Here is a 12812-nt window from a genome sequence, read left to right on the forward strand (position 1 = left end):
CATCATCATCAGCTTTCCAAAAACAGTCAACGTTACCAAAAGAAGGCTAAAATTCCTTTAGACTGTAGGAAATTAGTAACACAGAAAGAGCAAGAATTCTGCTTCAAGCTCTCCTATTCCAAGTGTCAAGGAAGAATTTCTGCGTCCAGTATACCTTTCCAAAAAAATCCTGTCAAAAGAAAAAAAACTATACCCTTTGGAAATTATCCTACAGTTTGTCACCTAAGCAGCAACTTTCCTGCATTTGGAATGTCTTGCTGCTATAATAGTTGCCCTCACTGAAAATTGATTTTTATTCAAATATTGGAATGGAATCACACTTCAATTGATCTTGATTTCATAATGTATAACTGCCTCTCAGCTGTCAGTTCCTATTTTCTGATGTTTCATAGTTACAATTTTGCTGAATACAATAGAAAAGTATTTGTTCTGTCCAGACAGGAATTACTTTTTAGTTTTCTTTTGGATCAAAGATAAGGGGAAATAAAATAAATTTAAAAAAAAAAAAGGAAGTGTTTAACTTTATTAATAAGAAGGATGAGACTGTTTCCTGTTATAGTCTTCCTGTTTAAAAAAACCTTACACACCCTATCATTACATTATGGCTACAGCTACCATAATGTGCTTTCCTTTATTGTTTTTTGCCCTTAATGTTGTTGAGTATTATTAATCAGTTTTCTGTTATTATCTAACTGCTGCCTTTCACTACAGCAGTGGTTCCATCCCATAGAGGCTTAAGCAGTTCCTGCATGTAGTGACTTTTATGTAAACAGAGAATGGTTAAACTCACCAGCTTAAACTGAGAAGTAGTAAATCTCAGCTGTAAGATCTATAAACCAGACAACTTCTGGAAATTATATTCACCTTATATTTAAGAAATTCAGTAATTATTTCCCCCCTGATCAATCTAATGCTTTGTGTCATTTCTGCATAAAGCAGTTTGAAATCTTGAGTTATTTACACAATGGTCAGCAACGCATTTAAGTTTTAAAGGCTTTTTTCTCTGTTAACATAAACTAGCACAACTCAGCTGAGGAAAAAGTGCCATTGATTAATCAGGCAAAGAAAAAGCCAATTCTCCAATATGTTCACGATCCAATTTTACAGTTGTCAGCTGTCAAGATGCCTAAAACTGGCCAGCTGTTCAAAAGCATGTGGCCACATATGAAGATGGTCTGTGTGCTACTAAGAAACAGGTGAGGTCAAAGGAAAATTTTATTTATTGTATTATTCTTGCTATTTAAAAAAAAATACTTTTTCTAGAATAGCGATGAAATAAAATTTTATAGTTGTTCAAGGCTTTTAATTGTGGCTGTGGAAGCATTTTATGTTTTTGAGGGTTACTTGGGGAGTTTATTTAATATTCATGAATAATAAGGAACAGGTTTGCAAAAAAGAAGTAGGAAAAAATATTATTTAAGGAAGGATCTGCATTCATTCCTTTTCCTTTCCATATCTGGACTGCCCAGTGTCTGGTTTCTGGAACCTGTGCTGTTTCTGCACCAGTGCCTAAGGTTTATCTGGGGAGGGGAGGGAGAAGGACTGCTAATGATCTCCCAGAGATAAGTGAAATTGCTGATTTAGTGAAACTCATTCTTGACCTTGACACAAGATGGGACAGGCAAAGGGAAGAGCTCAAAATAGAGCAAGTGAAATAGGGGAAGATCAAACGAGTGCTCAGGTCTGGCCAAGACCCCCCCTACATTCAGCTAACACCTGGCTGAGTTAGAAAACATGACCAGCCCAACCTTCCTGTTGGAGCCGATTGAAGCTGTCAGCTCCCGGCTTGTCACCCACTGCATCAGGAGGCCCCTGGCCTGCCACAAGAGCCCTAATTAGGCAGAAATGGCACTTGGGCAACTGACCCTCCAGGACCTTTGGCAAAGCATTTAACATCATTAGTTAACATTTTTATTAAAAAAAGTGTGAATGTAAATGAACAGCCAGTGCATTTCAATAGGGTTTGTCGGTGGCACTGCATGCCCCCCCACTCTCCCAACCACACACACACTTTTTTGCATGAATAGTTCACTTGTTTTCTCTAAAGGGGGATGGGGAGGTAGAGACTGTTTTTCCAAGGGAACTAGACATGTTCGAAGCAGAAGCAAGGTCTTAAACAACCAGACACAAACTCTTGCCTTTTGGGAAGCGTGTGAGTGAACAAACAGCTAAATGCAATCCTACCTGCAACATGCCTGAGGGGACATCTGAAAGGGAAAGCATGCATAACCCACACTAGAACAGAGCCAAACACAGGCCCATATTCACCTGTATTCATTGTAGTTTTGTTGTTTTCTGTTACATCCAAGAACAGGTACCTAGCCCAGTAAGCCTGTAACTGTTTGCCACAGTTATCAAACAATACAGCAATGTAAAAGGATGAACATCTAAGAATATACAGTTCTCCTCTTTCTTTGTAATTTCTTTAATTGTTACACATTACCTGTGACAGAAGATTACCAAAAAATACCACTCAAGCATATTAGCAACTTACCTTAATTAAGTCCCCACTAGCAGAAATTTATCTGTGAAAAGTTATTTATTCATACAGAAGAGTAATGCAGCCTTGAGACAGTTATTAGGACTCAGTTTTTTTCTGCAGACTCTTTAACTGAAGAGTTTCTCTAATTTATCAATATCTGACTAAAATCCTGGCACAGATTTTGGAGATAAGAGACACAAGAAAATTAAATTATTACAAACATACTTTCTAGTAAAGAACTGGACAGGACTTGGAAAGGTGTACAGTCCTCCAATATATTACATCTACTCTGTAGGAACATGCCCCAATCCCAAGGAACCCATTAGCTCCTTCCTCCTCCAATGGAAGCTACAAATTGTTTCACTAGGGCTGTTTCCTTAGGCCAGATAAAGACTAAATTACCTCAGATTTTGGAATTTTCTCCCTCTATCTATAACAGCCATATGTTATCAGCAACACTTTTGTTACACCAAGAATTTTTTCATTGCCTGCTAGCTGCATGTAATATCATTTATTCTAAAATAACGTACAAGAGATTAACATAGTCCATGCAAGGATTTGGGATGAAGGTACTGAAGATGCTGGTTCAAACCCCAGCTCCTCAGTCTTGCTCTGAGCCAATGGAAGGTTATTCCTTTTCTCAGGATAACGCTTTAAAAAATGAAATAACAGTATTGTCATTTTCTCACACATTGGCCTACCCAGAGGTTCCAGTTCCTTGCTGTTTCCAAGCCATGTACATCAGGGAAACAAAAACTCAAAATCTGGCTATGCATCTGTCCTAATTTCGGCTGGGATAGGGCTCATTTTCATCCTAGTAGTTGGCACAGTCTGTGGTTTGGATTTAGTATGAGAATAATGCTGGTAACACACTGATGTTTTAGTTTTTGCCAACTAGTGCTTGCCCTAAGTCAAAGGCTTTTCAGTTTCCCATGCTCTGCCAGTGAGCAGGTGCACAAGAAGTTGGGAGAGAGCACAGCTGGGACAGCTGACCCCAACTGACCAAACGGATATTTCAGACCATAGAACGTCATGTGCAGTTTGTGCACTGGGGGGAGTTGCCCAGGAGTCCCTAATCGTTGCTGGGGGATGGGCTGGGTATAGGTCAGTGGGTCGTGAGCAATTATATTCTGTATCACTTGTTTCCCTTGGTTTTTATTTCTCTTTCTCTTTGTTACTCCCTTTTCATTATTAGTAGTAGTATTAATGTTAGTATTATTATTATATTCTACTTAATTTAAATTATTAAACTATTCTTATCTCAACCCAGATGTTTTACCTTTTTCCCAATTCCCCTTCCCATCCAAACAGGGGCAGGGGGAAGAGTGAGCAGCTGTGTGGTGTTGAGTTGCTGGCTGGAGTTAAACAATGACACCATCTTATTGCTGCTTGTTCAGTTTGTTAAATAAGTCAAACTTCCTCCTCAACCCTGAACTCAGTACAAAGGGAGATTCCACACATCACCTGACGGGGAAAACCAGAAGACTGAGTCTTCATACAGGTGCCTCACAAATCTGTCATTCTATAACAGAGAAAACAAAAAGACTGTTACACACATACATGGCACACAGGAATATGCTCACACTCACAAGGATTGTCTGCTCACAGGGTGGGTAAAACCCTCTCCTTTGGAAATTATTTGGGATCTACAGATTGTAAGATGCAAGTTCTTACTCTTGTGTGTGTGTATGTATACACAAACAAGTGCTCCCATTCTCTTTTTAAACAAGTATGCGTAGCCTTTGAAACAACATGGAATTCGAGATATAGATTTGTAAAGTACAATACTAAGTTGAGAAATCCATTTAGGAAGCCTGACTCGACCTTTTGACTAAACTGTGAGAGCAAGCGAGCAGCTGATTTTGGCAGTATTGAAATAACTGTTTACCAGTGAATTAAAAGAAAGACAAAATTCATGTCTTTCTTTCCAGAGCAGAAATAGGAAGAAATAAATATTAAAAATATGTGTTGGCTGACAAGGTGACTTGCCTGTCCCCATGATTCTGTTTTTTAGAGGTCTTTAGCTTAAAAGCACTATCAGCAAAAAAGAAAAAATGCTGTCTAGGAACTGCCCAAAAAGCTCAATCATACCAGGCTCAGAAAGTTGGTAACTGTAAAGTGCCTGTATGTCACCCCTTTTCCCATCACATGACTATTTTTCCAGTCTAGTTCTTCAGTATGGCTTCTCCCCTTCTGCTGGGAACTTGAGGGGTGGGTGAAGGGAGAGAGAGGTGACAGCTTATTGAAAAGCTAGTGCTCCCTGCCTAGTTTTGGCACACTTTCTGCAGGTGCCTCGCACTGTAGCCACAAAAGGCTCTGAAAGAGAGGATTCAGACCTGTCAACAGCTACAGGAGGCAACTCCACAGCTTTGTCTTACAGGGTAACTTCATTGTCTGCTCTTCTGAACCCCAGCACAGGCACCCGCTAACGAGATGAGCCCCTTTTCCCTCTCTTGGTTCCTTCCTCTGTTTCTCTTGCCTTTCTATAATGATTTAACTTGATCGTATTGGTTCCTTTCTAGTGCGGATTGCTCCAACAATCAGATAAGATAATTGCCTGCAGAATACTGCTCAGCAACAACTATTACTTCCTTTGCTGAAAATGTCAGAGCAATTGAAAGCTCTTAGTGAAGTTCAAGAACAAGTAAGCAAAAAAGAAGCAGCTCCTGTTCGTGGATGTATCTGTGTGTATATTTAGCAAGTTTGCAGTGGCTAACTCTCCCGGATGATCTTGCTTTATAAGCAACACTTTGAGCATATTTTATATTTTTATGACCTTTTTAAGGAGCTGACCAATGTAAACATATGCACCGTAATCCTCACGAGGAAGCATTTCTCTCATTTACTTCTGATTTGTATGGCATTTACTTCAGCTTTGGAAGACAATGTTATGGAATCACCTGGTCTCCATTTTTCCCACTTCCCATTCCATTTCTTAGAAACCAAACTAATGCAATTCCCTTTTAATCTTAAAATACTGTCTCCATACAGGAGATCTCAGGGAAAGCCTGGAGTGGAGTTATTAAATAGTGCTCTGAATTTAATGCCCTTTTGATTTAGTCACTTGCTAGCAACAGTGACTTTCCAAATATCCAAACAGGACCATGTTCAGTGTAGCTCTGCTCCGTAGCTTTACAAAGTGACAGCTGATAGAAAAGTGCTACACCAAGAAAAGGTCATGTAATTATCACACTCCAAATCTAATACAATTAAAATACCAGAAATAGTTCAGGCTACTATTTAATTCACTTCTTCACCTGAAACACATGCTGCCACTGCTAACAAACACGTTACACACTGAGGGACAATTCAAGAGCACACCCACAGACATTATGCTTTTTATCACTAAAGTATGCAGGCTCTAGAGATTTCGTATGACATCAAGATCTCCATCTACTTGACTGACAGTACAAATAAGCAAGAAAAAATCCACACCTTCAAAAATTTATTCAGAGCACAGTTGGAAAAACTGCACAAAGCCTCATCCTTTATCCTTTTTCAAATCACATTTTTTCTATACTACCTGTGCACTGTCACCAATAATACACTATCACATAGTCATAGCCATCAATTCTTTTTACTGTTAACTCCATAAAGAATAAAGAGCTTTTGAAAGCTTCTTAGAGTTCTGTGAAAATGATGGAGAGCTGGATCAGCACTGGATCACTATGGGCTATTTGTAGGGAAATTCCTTATTCTCTGGTAAGGAACTCCAACATAGGAAACTATATGATATTTGTTTCTGTAGCATCACTGGATGACAAGCACCCAAATCAGTGACTTATATCTGGAGAGATACAGGCTCCAGCCTTGCAGTATAATTCAGCCAGACTTGCACTAGTTTAACTACTTCAGAGCCAGATGCACAACTTGTTCATGCATTGGATATTTCAGAAACTGAACACTATTTTAGAACTAATTTCATGGCTAAATTTTGCTATATAGAGCTACATTCAGTAGGGCTTACTCCCTGATAATCTGAACGAATTATAGCATAGGTATCCAATAATTAAACTAAGCAGTGATTTCTAAAGTCCACTTTATAACTTACTCTGAATTACTTTAAAACTTTTGCTGGATGGTATGTTTTACAGCAGTGAAGTAAGGATTCAGTAGACAAATGAAATATAATTTCCTCTTTCTCTTTTCACAAAACTCAATAATTGCAAGAGGCACAATTTTTTCAAACAGTGCCACAACTTATTTGTCAAAAATAGACTTGAAATTCTATCTAAAATTTTAACATCAGACACTGTGACACAGGAAACTGAGAGTAACTGATCTCTCTTTGTGTCTGAAGCTCAGGCTGGCAGACTGATTCTAGAGCCCTTGACACAAACTCACACTTTCTAGAGAAAAGCTGGAAGTGGTAATTGCTACTGATGCTTGTCCTGAAACAACATGGCCTTTGAATGAGCTCCCTTTACAGGGCAGACTAGTGCAGTACCTTCACAAACACTTCGTGGCAGTCCTGAAAAAATGACCATTTATAAGTAGGAAGCATAAAAGAAAACCTCTGCTATCTTCTGACAAGGAGCCAGGGAATGTAAGACATTCCTGTGCTCTTTTTCTTGCTTCTTATAGTCAATGCTCACAGAATACGGGTAGAATTAAAACACAAAACTGAGAGCTATGCTGTTTATTAAGATACTTTGCTGCAAGCAGGCAGTAATCTATCTCAAATCAAAGCCTAAAAGCCTTTCAACTCATATATCATGTGCTTGATATACACAGGAGGTGAAGAGTAGAGGATCCAATAGTCTTTTGTGGATTTAAGCTTGTAAGTGCTAGGATGCCATTTAACCTTTAAAATAGAGCAATAATAAGCACGTCTCAAAATAATTTCATTGTGTTATTATTTATACACAGCTCGCACTACCAGAATGTTCTATTTTGTGTATGATGGACTGCTTCCCTCCCCATGCATGAAGCAGGTAACTGAGAATGAATATACTGGCACAGTCAGAAAACATAAAGGTTTTTTTACCTTTACTTTACACTCTGACAAATACAATTGTGTGCATTTGGTACTACTTTTGGCTTAATCACTAAACATCAGCAGTTGACAAAAAATACACCCTCCTCCTTCTCTGAAGAAAATGGTGATTTTTATGATGGATAATTGGACACAATAGCTGTAGTGATTGCTTGCTGGTTGAAGCCTGGTTGATGAGTTACACACTGTCCTTCTCATTGCTTAAGGTACATTTCACAGAACATTATCTCCTTCCTGTTCTAGAGGGTTTTCTGCCAAAAAACTCTTTTTATCACTTCCTCCCTTTATGTTGCTTTCATTATCTATATGTAAGAAATGGAGATTAGAAAGCAGCAGTTCTGTATAAAGGTACCCTCCTCTCAGCACAACATCCAGCGAGTAGGCAATGTTTCCAGGAGACAACATGCATGTTTTCTAATAAATATACAAATCCTGACAGAAACTGAGAATCTGACACTGAAGTCTATTCTTAAACATAATTCCAGTTATGCTCCATTGACCCATAACTTTTCTTACTCTAAAATAATGAAATACACCTTATCAATCCACCATAACCAAACAGAGTTATGCAATTCCATCAGTGCAATTAATGCAAGAAAGAGATGGACTTACTGGAGTGAGTCCTGTGCAGGTGATTAAAGGACTGGAGTGTCTTTCATAATAGGAGAAGTTGAGGCAGCTGGAACTCTTCAGTCCAGAAGAGAGAAGGCTCAGGGAGCAATCATCAATGTGTATAAATACTTGATGAGAGGGAATGAAGAGGAGGAAGCCAGATTCCTCTCGGTAGTTCCCACTGGCAAAACAAGAAATGATGGGCACAAATGTAAAACTAGTACATTCAGTGTAAGATAAAAATACAGTTTTTGCTGTGAGTGTGGTCAAACACTGGAGCAGGTGGCCCAGACAGGTTATGGAGTCTCCCTCTCGGGAGATATTCAAAACCTGAATGGTCCTGGGCAACCTGCTGGAATGGACTGTGCTTGAGCAGGTGAGATGGAGGAGGTGATCTCAAGGGCACTCTTGCAACCTAAATTTCTGTCATTTACATCATAGTATTGCTTCAAGAAGGAAAGAACAATTTTGCGAAAATTCGTTTGAGAGCTGTACACTTGTGCTCTATCTGAAATACTGTGTTAATATTAAACAGCATTTTCTTCTACTAGTCATCATGTTAATTACCTTATTTATTTTGTATAGTTTTCAATATTTCTGTAGAACCAAAACTATTTTCCAAACCCGTCACATTCAGAAATAGAATATTTCTACATTTGCTCATATGTATCTGAATCTTGTACATTTATCAATATTTGAAGAAGATAATGAAGGGGGGGTTTGTATTAGAAGCATTCTCTGTCTCTTATGTTTGTATCAGCCACTGCTTAATTTTAGAAAATAAATCTGAAACTAATTTGAAATCTGAACTAATCCCCTCTGTGCAAATGTGCCATGCCTGGTTATTTCTCTAACAGTCACATCTTTTCCAAAAAACTACAAACTCACCAGACTGACCTCATGGTCACAGAACTCTTTAATTTCAAGCCATTCTGTCAAAATAGCTATGGATTTACAAGTCTCATTGACTTCCAGTGAAAGTCAAAGGTGCTCAAGCTCACTCAAAATCTGCTGCTTTGATACAAACCTCACAACTAGCTTTTAATACAATTCTATCAGTACACAAAATTTATAAAAACTGTATTTCATGGATGAATACACCCCCAAGCAGTAATATCAGTCAATAGATTCTTTTCCAACAAAATCAGGTATATTTCATTGCATCAGCTGGATGTTATTCAAACATATGGCTGAGTGTCTTACATGGAACTGTATTCTTCAGAACTAAGACTCTGAAAAGATTTTCAGCTTAAAATCACACCTACCTTCAAAAATGTGAATATTTTTTTAAGATATACAAGCAATATTTCCTTTTCCTTTTTTTTTTGTTTTTAATTAACTGAGTCTTTAACTGAATGAAATAATTAAAGATAACAATGGAAATAGGGGAAAACAAATTTTATCTCCAGAGCTCACACATTGTTTCCCTAGCCTCAGGGGAACTGTTTAAATCTTGTTTATAAGAGAAAAAGAGTCAAAGTGGTTATAAATGTCCTATAGCTTTCATACAAGATTTGAAAATTCTTGGGATGTTGTACAAAAAATACCACAACTGAAGGCTTTTTGAAAAAAAAAAAACAAAAAACAAACAACATATTTTTGAATTAAAGAAACCTAAATTAGTGGAATGGAAAAAAATGAAGTCAGTTATAAATTCATATGATCTTATGGGCTTATCACGAAATGATAGTCAAGCTTCTGCTCCAGATGGTGCAATAGTGTTTGTGACATCCACTTTGAACTGCAATCTAGTTATGTGTCAAGCAGGAGAGTCCATTATTCACTGCATCAGTGCTGAGGAAAGAAGGTTAAAAGTTCAAGACATGCCCCAAGCGATTAAGGTTGTAAAAATCAGGAGATATACCATGGGGAAAAAAATGCCACTCTTCTTCCATACTCAATTTGTTCCGAAAAAATATGTTTAAGCAAAAAAACCAACCAACCAACCAAAAAAACCAACCTAGAGGATACAGGAATGCCCCAATTTTCTATAGTAAAGTAAAGCAGAAATTACCTTTTTGTTTGGACTCCTTAAACCCCTCTGCTATCAGCTTCACTTTTCCTAGAAAGAAATATAAAGGCTTCTGTTAAAATCTGCCCACAAGTTACAGGACTTGAGAACTCAGTTAACACTATTTCTCACTCCTTGGGACATTCACATCAACTATTACATACTTGTAGCTAACTCAGATTTCAAACTTTATTTTCCAAGTACCCTCCAGATCACGAGTCCACCTGCACTAGTCAGGATTCACTTCTCGTTGTGTAAGCCTTTGCTCTGCTAAGCAGTGACATAACCTACAGAGTGCTTCCAAACACTCCAAAAGCTTCTGTATTTGGAACTGGAAGTATTGCTCTCAAATACTTGAGCAAATTTAGGTTTCTAGTCCAATATAAAAGGAAAGAAGAAGATGCAAAGCCTGAGGGGTGAAGCTAAAAAAATTTGCATTAAAGAGAACCCCTTCAGCAAAATTCTTTCTAGTGAGGGTGAACAGATTTTTTTACAAAAAAAAGAAAAAAAGGTGCTTTAATGCTTAGAACCTTTGAAAAGGTATGAAGTCATTCTTTTCAGAAAGTTATCTTCTTTCAACAGACAGGTAGAAAAAAGTAGTTCCACTCTAATACATTTTCTGTCTGCTGTTTGAACTACAGGTTCAAACTAGAACATCGAGAAAGCCACTCTGACCATGAAAAGTGATGACAAACAAGAATAAACTCTGCTGATTTATGTAAAAGTAAGTTTTGCTTTATTAGTAATTATCTAGCCTCAGAACTAGAAAACTGAAGTACATGTTCCCACTTTTCTAACTCTGTTCATCTGCAAGTTTGATTGTTGGTTTGTATAAATTGCAAATGTATTATGGCCATGTTGCTACATCCTCTTTGAAATTAAGTCAATACCTCATATGCAGTAACTGATGTATGAGCACACATTTTCATGTCATAGAAAATATTTCATACGAATTTCACAGAGACTGATAACATTCAGACTCTGGATATACTTGTGTGTTAACATTTCAGAGTATGATATTGACAATGTACACAGAAAAATCCCTGTAATCCATCATGGCAGGGTCCTTGAACTAGGTAGGTTTTAATAATGCCTTAAAGCTCATAACAATTACTTCAAAATGCATGAAATCTCATAGCAGACTCCTGATACCCAAGAATAAGCCTAGCATTCATGTGCACTACATTAAAAAAAATCTAAACACCACAAAACCTATTTGTATCACAGAAATTTGAGGGCAATCTTCTGCAAGCTCAAAAACTTATCTTTAAATAGTGTGTGTTCCAAATCACCTTTAGAGTGATAAATCAAAGCCTCTGAGCTCTCACACTGCAGTTCAGCAGGCTCCTTTGGAGAAGGCCAGGCTCGCCCTTGCACAGCAGGAGCTGAACAGACCCACAGGAAGAATCCTCAAACTTTAGAAAGAAATTAGTACTAAAACCCACTCAACTTGAAGGAACCACTGGAGCAGAGAATGATTACTCAAGGCAAATGAACTCTCATATGGGTACTCCGGAAATTAAAATAATAGTGCTGGGGGGGAAAAAGACTTCAATAATTATTAGAAATTTCCAAATATGCAGTATATATATTACTTATGTTTTTAGAAGTTTTTTATCTAGACTCAAAGTCCAGTCTAAATGTGTTCAGCCACATCCAAGGACAGAATCTTTTGTTTACTCTTACACACATATTTAGTTTTGTTACTGGAGTCTATTCTTTATAGAACCCAAAATATTAAAAATTAAAAGAAACACTACAGAAGCATTTTAGGTATAAAAAGAAAAAAATTAAAATTTCTTTTTTATTTAAGAAATTAAAATGCCTCAAAAGCAGTAATGTACCTCTACAAGAGTACTTGTATCACCAAGCTAAAAAGACAATCCTGATTTTATTGGAAATGGGCAGTTTTTACATACTCAGAGTTGACTTCAAAGAAGACCCTGCCACTGGAATAAGCACACATTACTCTTCTGTGAAATCCTACAAGAACAGAGATGGCAGTGAGACCATGATTTAAAGGTCAAGTTTATATTTTTAAAGCAGCATTTTAGAACAGCAAAAAGCAAATCCTTCATGCGACACTTAAGCATGCCATGTTGTACTTGGGTTTAGAGCATGCCAGATTAGCACCACATATTCATATACTCAAAGGAGATACATGTGACAAAAAGAATGCACACAATACAGTATCATAAATGAGGAAAAGCTGATCATAGCAAGAGTTATAGTAAAGGCAAGAGGTGAAAAAGAATTATGTACAGTTGCTCTCAAAAGAAACATGAGACCCATTTATCTGTGTGCCCAAAATACTATGCAATCTAAGAGACTTGGGGGAAAATCTGTTGAGAAGACATCAAAATACAGTGTTACTGGACACCTCTAGGAATGTTATGATTGCAATCTTATACATTTTTGTACATTTTTAATGTACATGTTAATATAAGTGAAGCATCTTCATTTTTCAAAGGCCAGAGTTACACCAATCACAGGCTTTTCCTCACTGGGTTTGTTTCTTGGCTCTTGCTACATATACTTTGATTAGAGTTTTTAATTACACTTTAGCCTGTTAGCACCATGGGGCCAATAAAACTAAGAGAAATAGAACTAAATTCTTTTCATTCAACACAACTGGTAACTAAACACCAATTAATTACACCCACACAAGCCTAATGAAGATAATGGGGTTGCAGAGAGTTCACTGATGGTAT

General features: G+C 37.4%; 1 long non-coding RNA gene across 1 annotated transcript; it reads right to left on the reverse strand.

The window, feature by feature from the left end:
- Positions 1-2500: 2500 nt before the first annotated feature.
- Positions 2501-12070, reverse strand: LOC127476543 (uncharacterized). The gene is made up of 5 exons (XR_007906666.1): positions 11946-12070; positions 10105-10152; positions 8091-8271; positions 3762-4004; positions 2501-2651 (listed from the first exon to the last, which is right to left on the reverse strand). It is a non-coding gene; the product is annotated as an uncharacterized LOC127476543 (long non-coding RNA).
- Positions 12071-12812: the final 742 nt, after the last annotated feature.

The sequence above is a fragment of the Manacus candei genome, unplaced genomic scaffold (genome assembly GCF_025592945.1).
Source record: "Manacus candei isolate 608988 ecotype Guabito, Panama unplaced genomic scaffold, ASM2559294v1 h1tg000050l, whole genome shotgun sequence".
In the NCBI taxonomy this organism is placed as follows: Eukaryota; Metazoa; Chordata; class Aves; order Passeriformes; family Pipridae; genus Manacus; species Manacus candei.